The 13,362-nt window shown below is 42.6% G+C and overlaps 1 protein-coding gene across 1 annotated transcript in view; it reads left to right on the top strand.

Annotated features, from left to right (window-relative positions):
- Positions 1-1,558: 1,558 nt before the first annotated feature.
- The window catches only part of Col8a1 (collagen type VIII alpha 1 chain), a 138,485-nt gene continuing 126,681 nt past the window's right edge, over positions 1,559-13,362 (top strand). Inside the window, exon 1 of the mRNA XM_055595043.1 lies at positions 1,559-1,698. The gene's annotated coding sequence lies outside the window, so the exon portion shown is untranslated. The remainder of the gene's footprint in view (positions 1,699-13,362) is intronic.

Here is a 13,362-nt window from a genome sequence, read left to right as displayed (position 1 = left end):
AGATTCTTTTAAAATTCTTTCTTATACTGTGAGCTGCTACTAGGCCAGGGGCTCTTTCTTAAAGGAGAGGAAAAATTTGGGGGCCTCTCAGAATCCTGAGGCTAAGTCCAAGACTGTTTTTGTTGTTTTCACACCTGGCAGAAGGAGAATGAAGGGCCAGTGGACCTCTGGCATCCTGTGGGCAGATGCTGCCAGCTGAGGATGCTAAGGAACAGTCTACAGTTCTTCCAGTTCTCAGCAGAGCGCCTCAGATAAATGACACAGGCTCCAGGAACACTGAGGAGTGCAGTGCGGTACTTTCTAAACTCCCTAGCTGTGGCTCAGCCTGTTGCTAGCTTGAGCTAGATAGAAAACAAGACAGAAAACAGTACAGCATGGATCAAATCCTTCCTCCTCAGATTCGGGTGTACCCTGGTCTTGTGTGTGTGTGTGTGTGTGTGTGTCTACCTGCGCACGCGCGCTCAGTGAAGATCACCCCTTTTTCTCCAAGGCTACTGTCTGACCCCCATTTCCCTGCACCCTCATTAACCCCACCTCTGAGTCTCAAGTTCTCTTTTAAAATGCTTTGATTCCTTTGGTGGCAAAAACCGAGCTTGGGCTGGGAAGTGAGTCACCGCTCAGCAGCGAAAGGACCTTGTTTTTCTTTCTCTGAATACATTTTTAAATAAGTTCAGCATGACCCTTCGCACTTGTCTAAACCTTCTCCGTGCCTGCGACAAGCGGAGAAAAGAGCTGCGACATCGGGACGCTTTTCAATTGCTGGCTAGGAGAGGTTTTGGTTTGTTGTTGTTGTTGTTGTTGTTGTTGTTGTTCAAATACCGAAAATAACCAGAGGACAAGGAGCCCTGGCATCCTGGGTTACATAAGCAGATGTTGAAGGGACGAGCCGGTGCGGAGCTGTCTCCGCAGATGGACCTCACAGCTGCGCCAGGCTCGGGAGCGGCCTGGATGCTGCACCCTCAGAAGAACTTTCTGCCGACGGGAGCCTGGCAGGAGCGAGGAGGGGTGGGCCCGGCTGCCGCAGCCAGCTCCTGGGAGCAGGGCGCCTGGGGCTCCCGGGCCGATCCCCTCCCACTTCTGTCTGGGCGCACCGGGCATGTCGGGTCCTCCCCGCTCCTCCTCACACCCATCTTCCTCGCCTCTACCTCGCTTTCAGAACGCTTCGGTTCCCTCGGGCAGTTACTTGGCTTTTCACTCACAGAGAAATCACCTTTATGATTAGTGACAGTCTCCCACCGTCCTCTCTCCTCCAAAAATGTCACTGACAAAACCGAAAAACCATCAAGTTACCCATCCCTTCTTCCAGAATCAAATCCCCCGTCTCTCTCTGCTCATCTACCCCTACTTTGGCTTCTCGTCCCCAAACCCCATTCATTTCCTCCCCGGCCTTTCCCTTCGGTAGTCCCAGCGCCTCTCTCTACTCTCCGTTCCCGCTCCTGTCTACTCTCCGCCACCCTCCCTCCTGCAGATTTGGGGCTCTACCGTCTCTGCCCCTCCCCAGACAAGTGTCCGGCTCCACGGGGGCAGCCCGCCCGCCGCCCTGCTCAATCCCTGCCCACCTACTGTGAGGAACAGCTCCGCCCACCTGTCCATAAAAGCCAAGTGCAAGTTGCCCGCAGAGCGCAGAGGATCAGAGCCCGCCCTCGGTCCTCTCCGTGGGAGCCCGAGTCCCCGTCCCCCAGATCTGAGGAGCTCAAGGTAAGATAACCCTTTTCAGAGCAGTGAACCTGCACCGGGTTGCTGCCCGGAGTGAGTCGCTTCCGGTCAACGCGCTTACTTAGACTTGATTCAGAAGGATGCTGGGATGAACAGTGAGTTTCTTAACCAGCAACTGGTTTGAAAACAAACTTCTGTTTGAACAGTAAAATAAAATTTCCTTTTTGGCAGAAACAACAGCATTTCTATTACAAAAAAAAAAAAAATCTTTTCTCTTTTTAAGTCACACTCAGCACCCCCCTCCCCGCCCCGTCTGTTTGTTACTGAGGTTAAATGTATCTATTTTGCGGTGTTGTGCGTGTGATTTTAATTGTAAATACTTCACATATCAGTAGGGGCAGAGAAAACTGTCCCGTTGTCAAAAATGCACTTTAAAGGAGCACAATTAGTTCTCTAAAAATAGCACAGCCAAAAGGTCTGCTGACGATTTTGTGATGTTTTCCAAACCCCCACGACAGCTCCTGTGAGTCCTTTAAGAAGTATCTTTCCAGGTTTAATTCTCGGAAAAAATGATGTGAACCGGTGCCCTTTGCCCAGGGACAGTAATCAGGTGGCTGGCAGATAGGGAAGAACAGATCCCCGTGCGCAAGCTGGGGCAGGACGAGCTGGGCTACCTGCCTTTCCACCACGTCCTTAAGTGAGACTTGTGTTGAGACTAAGGCAGTCTAGGAGAATTCTGTGATGTCTATACACACCTAAAAGATAAAGTGTTTCAATATGTTTCTCAGAGAAGCACGCAGGCCAGATTACACAATTCTTCTGTGTACGGTGGACTGATGTATAGCGAGATCACCCAGAAAGACATCAGAGGAAGGTTGTTCTCCTTTCACCCCTCTTCCCCTCTAGCAAATGCCTGGTTATTGACTGACTCTCCCAGAACTCTGGGTGTGTGCGCGCGCGGGTGGATGGGTAGGTGGGTGGGGGTGGGTGGGCTGGGGGTTGACCTGTTCTTCTTCCATAGTGTTGTGCACCTGTGAGAGAAAAAAACAAACCCGACAGCTACTTTGGGAAAAACCAGACTCTTGAGCCATGAAGTTTGCCATCATGCTCTGTGGGTTTTGTGGGATGAAACACTCTCATGTGGGAGAAAAGCCCTCTTCAAGTGTTCCATCTGGGCAGCTGCCGAAGCTGCACTTGGAGGAGGCAAGCCGTGGCTGCCAGTCAGGAAACCAAACCACTACTCTAGTCCTTAAGGTCCTTAAGGGGAGAGAACTGTTTACATTTTTATGTCTGTTGGTTGTATGTCGTTTCAAATGAAAAATTTCACTATAGGGGGTAACACTGAAATAAATTAGACATATGACTTGGGTCTTTCTAAACGTTTGCCTTATCTTTCCTATATGAGAAGAAACTAGAAATGTTAGAAGCTGTTTAGGGTGAAAGAAATGTCATGCAGGAGTACTCTATCATGGTACAGTTTTTTCTCCAGTAGGAAACACTGAAAACAGTGTTGTTTCCTTTAAGAAAATAATATAAAATTACTATTGGACAAGATAGTGTGTGACCTGTGCAAATTCAAATATCTTCATCTTCGGCCACAGGGTGGTCTGCTGGCTCTGTATCTTAACAGGAGTAAGCAACCATAAAAGACACAGCTATGAGACAAGGCCAATCCACGTGTTTGGTTCATTCAAGTTAATTCCTCCTTGCTACTTGAGTCCTGCCCAGCCCCATCGGCGAGAAAAGAGAATGTTTTCCTTCATGGATCTCCTCCGTCAAAGTTATCAGCTCTAAGGGGCAAAAGCTTGCATTATAGGCCAATGTTAAAGCTAAATTTGAGGCTTATGATTGTTCTCTGAAGGTTTGCTTCTGCTTTTCCTAGCAGTCTGAACAGACCAGCTATGAACAGTTTAACAGTAGCTGCCTTCCCTATGTGCCATGAGCTTCAACCCCCCCTCCCCCAACTAAGTGAATGAGATCATGTCAGAGTGTTCATGATCTAACCTTCCCAGGGGACATTGCTATTCAAAGGGATTCTTTCCTGAGGGCATGTGCCAGGCACAATGGCACTTTCCTGCTTACGAGTTTAGAGAAGCCAGTGATGAGGTGTCATTTACTTATCCTAATATCACTCCTTCCGCCAAAGGACAAGCCCAGTCTCCTCTTTCTGTGTGTGACCATACACAGCCAGCACCATTGCAGCAGGCTGCAGATGACACCCTAAAAGAAAACAAGAGTGGGTGCCTCCTTAACCAGAGACAGATTTTAAGAACCTGCTATACTTAGAGAAACACACGTTTTAGATTTCTATTTGTGAATAAATAAAATATCTGCATGATCAGAAAGCATATTACTTTACCTTTATTTCAAAAGAAATGAATAAAGGCCAAGAAAATAAAGTCAACCAGAACTGAGAGGGAAGCTGAGAGAATCTTAGACATCTATTAAGAGAACCTAGATCTGTTATCCCACATGACCTCTTGCCGTCCTTACTTATGCAGAGTTATGATGAAGCTGAGTTGAAGTGTCTGCTCTGGAGTTTCTGTTTGAATTTTCTTTTCTAGTCAATAAGAGGAATGCCGCCAGCAACCTAAGAGCCATCTCTCCTGTCACTCTCATGAGTCTTCCTTCTCCTACACAAGACGGTAGCACAGTTCTAAAACCCGAAATGACTTCAGGGGTGCCCACTTCAGAGTCACAGGAACTTTGCCAGTTCTAGTTTTTAACTCTGTGAACATATCAAACGCCATGTTTTTTATCTAACCCTGGGACATCTACAAAGTGAACCCTAACTCTCCTGATGGGGACAGTGCTGTGTGAGTATTTTCAAGTTAGAGGTATCAGTTACTCCTCCTCCTTGGTCACTAGCTTGGTATGGCCACTTACAGAATGACTAAGACCTCCCGTCTCTGCTTCTCTTCAGTAACGCTGGAGAAACCTGTGTTACTATGTGCTTCCACATCCATACAGTGCATAATTTAAAAGTACAGACAGATCCTGAGGTTGGAGAGCAGTCTTGCAAAATGAAGTGTTCTAACTGTTGAACAGAAGTAGAGGAGAGGAAGGGTTAAGGGGACAGTGAATGCCTTTGGAATTTAGAGAATCTTTCTCTTAGCCTTGTGCAAAAGGCCCTCTCACTACTGAAGGCATAAAGAGGGGAGGAATGGGAACCTGCTCACCAATTGTTACCAAATACTAAGGGTAGAATCTTTAAAACTTGCTTTAATTTTTCCCAGTTAACTGCAGTTTACACCCCCAGCTCTAAAGCACAGCTTTGCTGGTCCCTACTCCGTCTTTGGAGGGATGAGGACTGAAGGGTGAGAAAGGAAGTTAGCCACACCTCAGCACCAAGAGAGAAAACTCTGCCCAAAGACTCCAGCATGGTTTTGGTGTGTGCTGTCTAAGGTCTGTGTAGTCTTCCCTTAGGAGCTAAAAGGAGTCCCTAGACTCCGGAATATCTACAATCCGGAAGCCCTGTGAATTCCTGGATTCCAATCCAGGAATCCATTGACACTGCATCAGATCAAATGAAGTAAATAAAACAAAAACATCCCCCCAAACCAGCTGCAGTGCTGTCGCCTAAAATAATAACAAGTACTAGTGTCATAGTTGTCATGAATCAAAGAAGCTGCTGCCGGGGCTTGTGTATACTGCTGGAATACACTTTGCATGACGTTCAATGTTCTCTTTTACTTGGGATCACTTCTATTGTTCCTCCTGGCATCTGTCCTTCATGCAGTCTCTTAGGGGTCTGCCGCTGTAGTCAACAACTCTGGTTGGCACTAGCATTGTTTCTTCAGTGGAAGGGATCTCCTCCATCTTTATAGATGGCACTTTGGAGTAGCGCTCATTCTTGTGGTTTTTCTCATTACTGTGTGTCTCTTCATACTTCCTTTAAACGAACTGTAAATGTTGACTCCATCAAATCAGAATGTTTTATAGTTTTCTTAACTTTAACCCTCATACCTGGATAAAAAGTTATCAAGAATTTCTTCGTGCCTGAAGGCATAAATTATTCTAGGTGAGTTTTCTGGTAATTGTATTTATTCAGTAAGCTCAAACTTGTAGAAGGTTAGTAAGGACCCAGACAGTGCATAATATAATTCCTGGAAGGGACTTTGGGGCTTTAATTTTAACTAATAGTTCATTTTAGACATGAAAAAGGTCAAAAAGATTGATGTCATTCACAACCCAAGTGGAGGGCAAGTAGCCAAACTCCCAAGCCAGTGCCCCATTCTTAGTAACTGATGTTTCTGCCCACCCAGTGGCAATCTAAAGTGTCCCACACTATGTTGAGCAGCCCATAAGAACAACGTGGATATCTCAGAAAAGCGGATGTTTGGAATACAGCTGTATCCTTACCAAAGAATGTGTCTAAGAGATATGAAATAGACCCTGTGAAGACTGAGGTTACTGAACATCAGCATCGCAGGGACCTTTGATGCCATTCTCCATGGCAGAATCGTAAATACAGTAGATAGTTGGTAAATCTGTGTTCAATAGAAGAGTGGATAAAGTGAGAAAAAGGGTTAAACAGAAAATAGTCATTATTTTCAAATTCTATTTTTAAAAAAGACCTCTCTGTAGTTTAGGAACATATAGGTACTCAAATCCCAAGTGTATCAAGCTTAGGATTCCCTCTTATGTTAGGAAATGTAGACGAACTCAACCTCATTGGTGGCTGGCACATCACCTTCCTACCTCTTTCTCAGCTCTAGAATTACACTTCCATATCTAGTTTCAATATTTATATGTAATAAGAATATTAAGTAATTATTTGCAGTATAGTCTTCATATTGTCCATCCAAAAGACAATGTGCTGTAAGTTGATTTTTGTGCTTCTCAAAGGCTTTAAGGAGAGGAGAGGTGAATAAACACAATAGACAATTAGAGAAACCATGGATGCACTGATGGAACAGTACAGACCTGAAGGGTGAGGAGGCAGAAAGAAATCCAGGAGCCAAGGACATAGTGAGAGAATGGCACAGTGCCAAGGGTTCACACTTCTGGTATGGAAAAGGAGGAACTCTAGAGCAATTTGGAAGACTGGACTACAGGCTTCTATAACTCTCTGACCAGGCTCTCCAGGAGATGAACTGTCCATACCAGTATTCTTTAGGTATAGCACCATTTGAGGGCTGGTCACACTTGTGAGAAGATTTACAAGCCTCATGGCCATTAAAACTCTTGTTTACCTTTGACTTCAACTGGGAAAAGAGCCTGATTTGACCTCACTTTCGACTTAACTCTGACCCAGGGTAGCAACTTAATGAGTGTCAGGACATCAAAATTTTCTCTGCTGAGATAATACAATTATTAATGACCCATACAGTTACCCAACCAAGCAACACTATGAAAGTAGAAAAGAACATTCTTGTGTCATTTCCTAGAAATAATTCACACTGAATTAGTGGACAAATGTTACCCCATATCTTTATTCAGTTAATTCTGAGAATGCCTGGCAATTGTTTGCCTGTCTTTAAGACAGTAATTATTTTCTGAAAGTAATTTATTGCATGTTAAAAATCCACACAATCTAACTTTAAACACGGTTAAAACATTCTTTTAAACTTTTATTGATGAGTGACTCTTTTGCATAATGCATTGATGCATTTGTCACAGGTTATTTAGACATTGGGTCATTAATGTTCTGAGACTATAGTTAATCATTTCATGTGCCCTAGCTGATTAGACCTGGGAGTGAGTGTCAGCTTTTGGCTTCTCCAGGCAATAGTATGTATCCAATTTGTTGAGGAGCTTCTCCGGTCTCTTCTATTAGCTAGATAAAACAGCTGTTTTCTGGAAATTTGTGTCAGTGACTACTTGAGCTAACTAGGGCTGGTTTATGCCAAACTTTTTCTCCCTGACACAGAAGCATTAAGCCTCAGTTATCTTCAGTTCACTGAGATGACTTCAAATCTTAAGAGCTAGGCAAAGAGCATGTTGAATGGAATATCTGGAAAACGTTTGCAAACCAACGTCTTTTTAATTTTCCATGCCTTCCATTAGCCTATAGCCTCTAGTAATAAATCAAAATTTGCTTCATAAATTCTGTGACAGCTGTACAGTGCTACATGTCTACACTTCCTGGTTACCCAGGCTTAAAGTCTAGTCACATTGTTAACGATATCAACTCAAATGTGCTGGCTTTGTTTTTTGTTTGTTGATTGGTTGGTTAGTTGGTTGATCGGTTGGTTGGCTGGCTGGATGGTTCAGGCTGACATAAAATCAGGCCAAGAAGTACAACGAGAGAGTCACTAGGTGAAGCTGAAAATTGGTGACTTGGGTAGCCAAAATTGTTGAGGTTGGAAGAATGAGAGAAGAAAGGGGATATTCAGCAAAATACGATATTGTATATTCAACTCCCACTTTCAAAATGACACTTATACTTTCCCTCCAGTTCCAAGTTTATTACAACCCTTCACTGCCCATTGAGGAGGCAGGGGATTTGCTCACCAGTAGAGGGAACCAGTATGATGATTGTCTACAAAAGATGTCAGGCCTGTTGCCAGAGGGGAAATTTAGATTTAAGTTTTTTTCTGATAAAATGCAGAGGTAAGAATCATAACCAGTGGCTAGAGTGTTCCTTGCATTGTTAGTTTTCTTTTTTTTTTAACCTAATTTAAGCCTCTAAGAATAAATCACTCATTTCTCAGCAATGCCAGAAATGTCCAGACTTGGAGAAGTTTATTTGAAAGAAAACCAACACAGTCTGAGAGAATGTTCTTTCCAAGGCCACCACCAGCCAAGCCTGAATCTAAATGCTCAATTCAGCAATAAACAAACTCCGGCAGCTGATGATCAATGAGAGGCAGGCAGAGAGCGGGAAAGAGGTGACATGATTAGACCCACCCCTATAGCAGGAGAGTTGGAAGAGAACAGATGAAAATAAGCCAGCCAAGCATCTCCAAACAAAATGCCCCGGAAACCAACCTCTCCATCTGGATCTCCCCATGGAGAAGCCAGGGTCTTGCCTAGACTGAAGTGAATGCCTTGTTGAACATTTCCATTGCACAGCTGTGGGGAAATGGCTTGTTAAGACTTGAGACACTTGCATAATTCTGAATCCTTTGGGGGATAGAAATCAATTAGGACCACAAAAAAAAAAAAAAAAAAAAAAAAAAGCAAGCCTTGGCACACCAGAGAAAAGCTGCCTGCTTTGTAAAAATTATGACATTTGTAGAAAAGCAGAATAATCCTCTCACTAAGTCTATGTGTGATGTCACCAGAGATGAAGCTATGAAAATGGTATGTGTGTGGCTTGAGACTCCACCTTTCTAGACACTCTCCAGTATTTTAATCTTTAAACCACCTTGACTCTCGGGGGCCCAGTGCAAGCCACTAATCATCTATGTGCTTTAGCTATCTTCAAAAGAAGAATACGTCTCAAGCATTTCTGTTGTTGTTCAGAGGTGCCTGGGATCTTCCCAAGTATTATAAGGCATGAGGCTACCAGACCACAGATTATCAAAGCTATTTGTTCAGAATGCAGATCAGATGGCACACACAACACCTGAGGATGGCTTGTGATGTTTGTAGAGAGCCACTCAACATGAGAAAGACTTTCAAATAGAGGTGTACTCTTCCGAGATAGAGCAAGAATATTCTTAGTTTTTAGAATACAGAGGAAAATAGCACTTGTATCAAAAGGCCAGACAAGGTCAAGGGTAAGTGGAAAAAGGAAAATGATGAATAATTATAGTTTAAAGAGTCTCAAAAAAGCCTATATATTTACCAATTGTTGTTTAATCTCCTACCAAAGGAGACCCTCATGAAAAAAAAGTGATTAAAATTATATTTTTAACTAGAGAAATATGGAGCTTAATAACTGTTGGGACAGAAAGATGATTCAGGGAATAACCGCTCCTGGCACGAAGCCCAAGTGCCTGAGTTCAGTCTCCCAAGGCCTACATAGTAGAAGGAGAAAATGAATTCCCACAAGTTTTCCTCTGACTTCTACATTCAGCCTGTCACATGTGCATACATACACACACACACACACACACACATCTACATAAAAGGGATTGCAATAAAATATAAAAACTAGTGACTAATATGTCATTAGCTCTTTTCCTCTATACTTTCTAAAGTCCGTTTTAAATAATTGCTACCAGGGAGACCAAGAGGCATTTAATCCATGTGTGATGTGAACTGTCTTCTACTTCAGAACATCTCTTGGGTTTGGTATTTTATAGAAGAGCTTGGCGACACTCTGGCAATCACTTCCTACTTCATTATTTTAAGATCTCCTGTGATATGGTATTTCCAGTATTGCTTGTTTATGTGTAATATACACTGAGTGGATATTGCTTTACTGAGCCATGAGTAAGGAACCATGGCAGGATGGTAAGATTCTAGACAAAATCTGATCAAAGAGGAACAAAAGGATGAGATGCCTATGCTTTGTCCTGGGTATCGGTTCTTAATATAATCACATTTTCCTGCATATGGGCTACCTCCCACAGTACCAAAGGTACTATTCAGTCTTCTCAGGAATAACCATTACTGTGATGGCTACTCTTGGTTGTTGATTTGAATAAATTTAGAATTAACTGAAAAAAAAAAGAGTAATCACTGCAGCAAAGATGCTACATTTATTCATGCTCTCCCTCCCTTCTTCTTTAGTTTCCTCTCATTTTTACTCCTACTAAAACTGAAGTCCTGGGTGTATTAAAACTCCCTCTTCCTTCTCCCTTCATTTTCACTTCTCAATATTTTGTTTCAGGGGCATTGCCAACAGTGAGGTCGATAGTAACTTCATATCTGAGGCACTTAGATATTTTAGATAATTTTGTAAAACAGTTCATCAACTTCCGAACTGACAATTCTGTCTTTATCATTAATCATCTAAGACCATTAGTCAAATTTACTCTTATCATTTGCCTTCATACTATCAATAGGAAACCAATTTCAATGATTCAAATATACATGTTGATATTCAAGTATAGCTTACTATGTCTGAGGCTGTTGAGTTTATGTAGAAACTTCAGACTTGCCATCTCATGAACTTCTGTACTTCTCTTAGGGCTTTAGGAATGCTCTTGCCTCTCACAAAGTTAGCATATGTTAGCTAGTTAGCTAGTTAGTTAGCATTTAGCTAGCTACTATCAAAAAATATGGCAATTAATCACCCTCTCATTAACCAGATAAGTAGCTTGTAGTCATCCAAAAGAAAAGATGGAGCACAAACCCACCATTCACAGCTGTAAGAATAGGTGCTCTATGGCCCTGTGTGGTGGCATATGCCTTTAATCCCTGCACTAGGAGGCAAAAGTGGATGTACCTCTGAGTTCAAGGCTAGGCTGGACTACAAAGCAAGTTCTAGACAACCAAGGCTACACAGAAACCCTGTCTTTGGGTGGGGGAGGGGAGATAAAAGAATAGTTATCTAGTGAAGCAGAATGCTGCCTCTCTAGTCTTCATCTTCCAGCTTAACCAAGAAGAAAACAGAACCTCTGCTCAGTTAAGCCAAGCAATTTGCCCAGTGCCATACAGCATGGAACCAGCAGAGTCAGAATGGCCATGTAGATCCCACTGCAATGCCAGTCCTCAGACTGTTTTTCTTGTTGCTTCTAAAGATGTCCCATCCTTAGAGGGAGACAAATCCCCGGCAGTCTGGGACAGTGCCTCTGACTCATAAAGTAAGAGGATTCCAGTGGCTCTGTTCCTAGACGCCGCCGACTGGCTCTGTTTCTTGTGATTTTAATTTATTTTTCTTTTTTGTACTTTTTCTCTAAAAACATGCTGAATTCAAGAGCCAAAAAAAGTAACGGTTTTGTAATTAGAAAAGAAAAAGAGGAGGTAAAAAACGATCATTTCTTCCTAGGGTAGTTTTGGAGAGCTAACTTTTCTCCATCAGTTCCCTCCATATGGTTGACTATAGGTTGCTTCGGCTCCATTCTGGTAAGGGGAGTGACAGTCTAACATGCCATTCCTAAAACAATAGAAATCCATAAGATTATATGAGAAACAGACACCAACACAAGCATTTTCGTGTGTCCAATCAACTTGAATGTGTCCCCAGATCATTCTCTCTGGAATTACTTTTACTATAATCCATAATCAGACAGTGAAAGTCAAGACCATATAGATGATCCTCTGTGCCACTGAGTCATCCAGTCAAATGTCACTGTTAGCCTTGCCTGCTGCGTGGCATATAGTTAGAGTGATGTAGACAATGGAGTACGTTAAACCCTTCCTTTATGGTCCTCAAAAGAAACAAAGAGAGACAACATCTTCGATCTTTCCCAGTGGTCAAGTTCTGCTATACTGAATTTGCTTTTGTATTTCACCTCCATTCTGTGAATAAACCATTCTTTCACTTTACTGGTTAGATTAATTTATGCTGCCCTTTCAAGATTCAAGCCACGTGTCTTCTCTGTGCAGAGCACACATGCCTGCAGCCAGCCGACTCAGGTTGCCTATGCACCTCTCCATGCTCTTTAGTACCATGCACACAACCTGGCATCATCGCTCATCATCACTCTGCAGTGCCAGTCCCCAAGTATCCATCTACCTTCTCTCAGAAGGATTCATGTCTAATTGTTCTCTGCACCCTGAGTACACACCACATGAGAGAACTTAATAAATGCAAAGGAAATAAAGAACAAGGTAGGAGGTGATGAGGTGAGCTCCAGGGTGAATGACAAGTTTCTAAATGTACATTTTTCTGTACTTATAGATTGTCCCAAGAAGATGTCTTTTGTTTGAGTCCTTGAAGCTTTGATATAACCATGCTTCTAGTCAAGATGGAAACTGCTTCCCATACTACAAAGTTCTTGACCAAAAATGAGCACCCTATAAAAACTGATAGTTCCAAATAAAATTTCAAATACCCCCATTTTCTGGGTTTTGGGAAATGACCAACAACCGATCCTTGATTTTCAATGAATTTCTGAGAGGGCCAAGAAGCACACAAATCTTCCTTTGTGATCTTCTCTCTGTGTGTGTCTTGTTCACTGTGTCTCTTTCTATCTCTCTCTTTCACACTCACACACACACACACACACACACACACAGAGAGAGAGAGAGAGAGAGAGAGAGAGAGAGAGAGAGAGAGAGACTGTGTGTTATTAGAAACTTGACTCAACTGGTAAGTTACCTATTGGGAGGTAATAAATTATGAACCCCCACCTGAATGCTAATGCTAAGTATTGGCCTCCTATATACAAAAATATTCAAAGAAAAAAATATTTACTTCTGGGCTATTGTTCCAGAATTGTCAAAACCCCTTTTTAAAATGTCTGATGGCATTAGGGAATAAAGAACAAGCACTTTAGATTGACAGGCAAGTCTCTCATCTTACTTACCCTGTCCTTCCATCTCCATCCCTCACGAGTTTCAAGTAAGAATTTGAACTAAACCAGATGGTCTGAGTTTTTTTTTCCAAATATTTCTTTGTGTTTTCTTTACTAAAAATGTAAAGCTCTCATTTTTATCTGTCGACAAAATCGAAATTCATCATCTTGCTAATTAAGGCCTTTCTACATACTTTTGCTTACATTCATTGTTTCTTGTTCTCAATTGACAGTTATTACAAATGTCAGTAACATGTTTCCTTGGCACAGTATTGTTAGGGGATTTGACAGAAGCTCCTGCAATGATGGAAGTCCTCTGCATCGGAGCTGTCCAGTGTAGTAGACACCACTCAGACAGACTGCTAAGCACTTGAAATGCAGCTAATGGAATAGACGTATTGAATTATTT

The sequence above is a fragment of the Psammomys obesus genome, unplaced genomic scaffold (genome assembly GCF_907164565.1).
Source record: "Psammomys obesus unplaced genomic scaffold, mPsaObe1.curated_primary_1811, whole genome shotgun sequence".
In the NCBI taxonomy this organism is placed as follows: Eukaryota; Metazoa; Chordata; class Mammalia; order Rodentia; family Muridae; genus Psammomys; species Psammomys obesus.
Note: the sequence above shows the minus strand (reverse complement) of the source record. Positions and strands in the feature narration are given on the sequence as shown.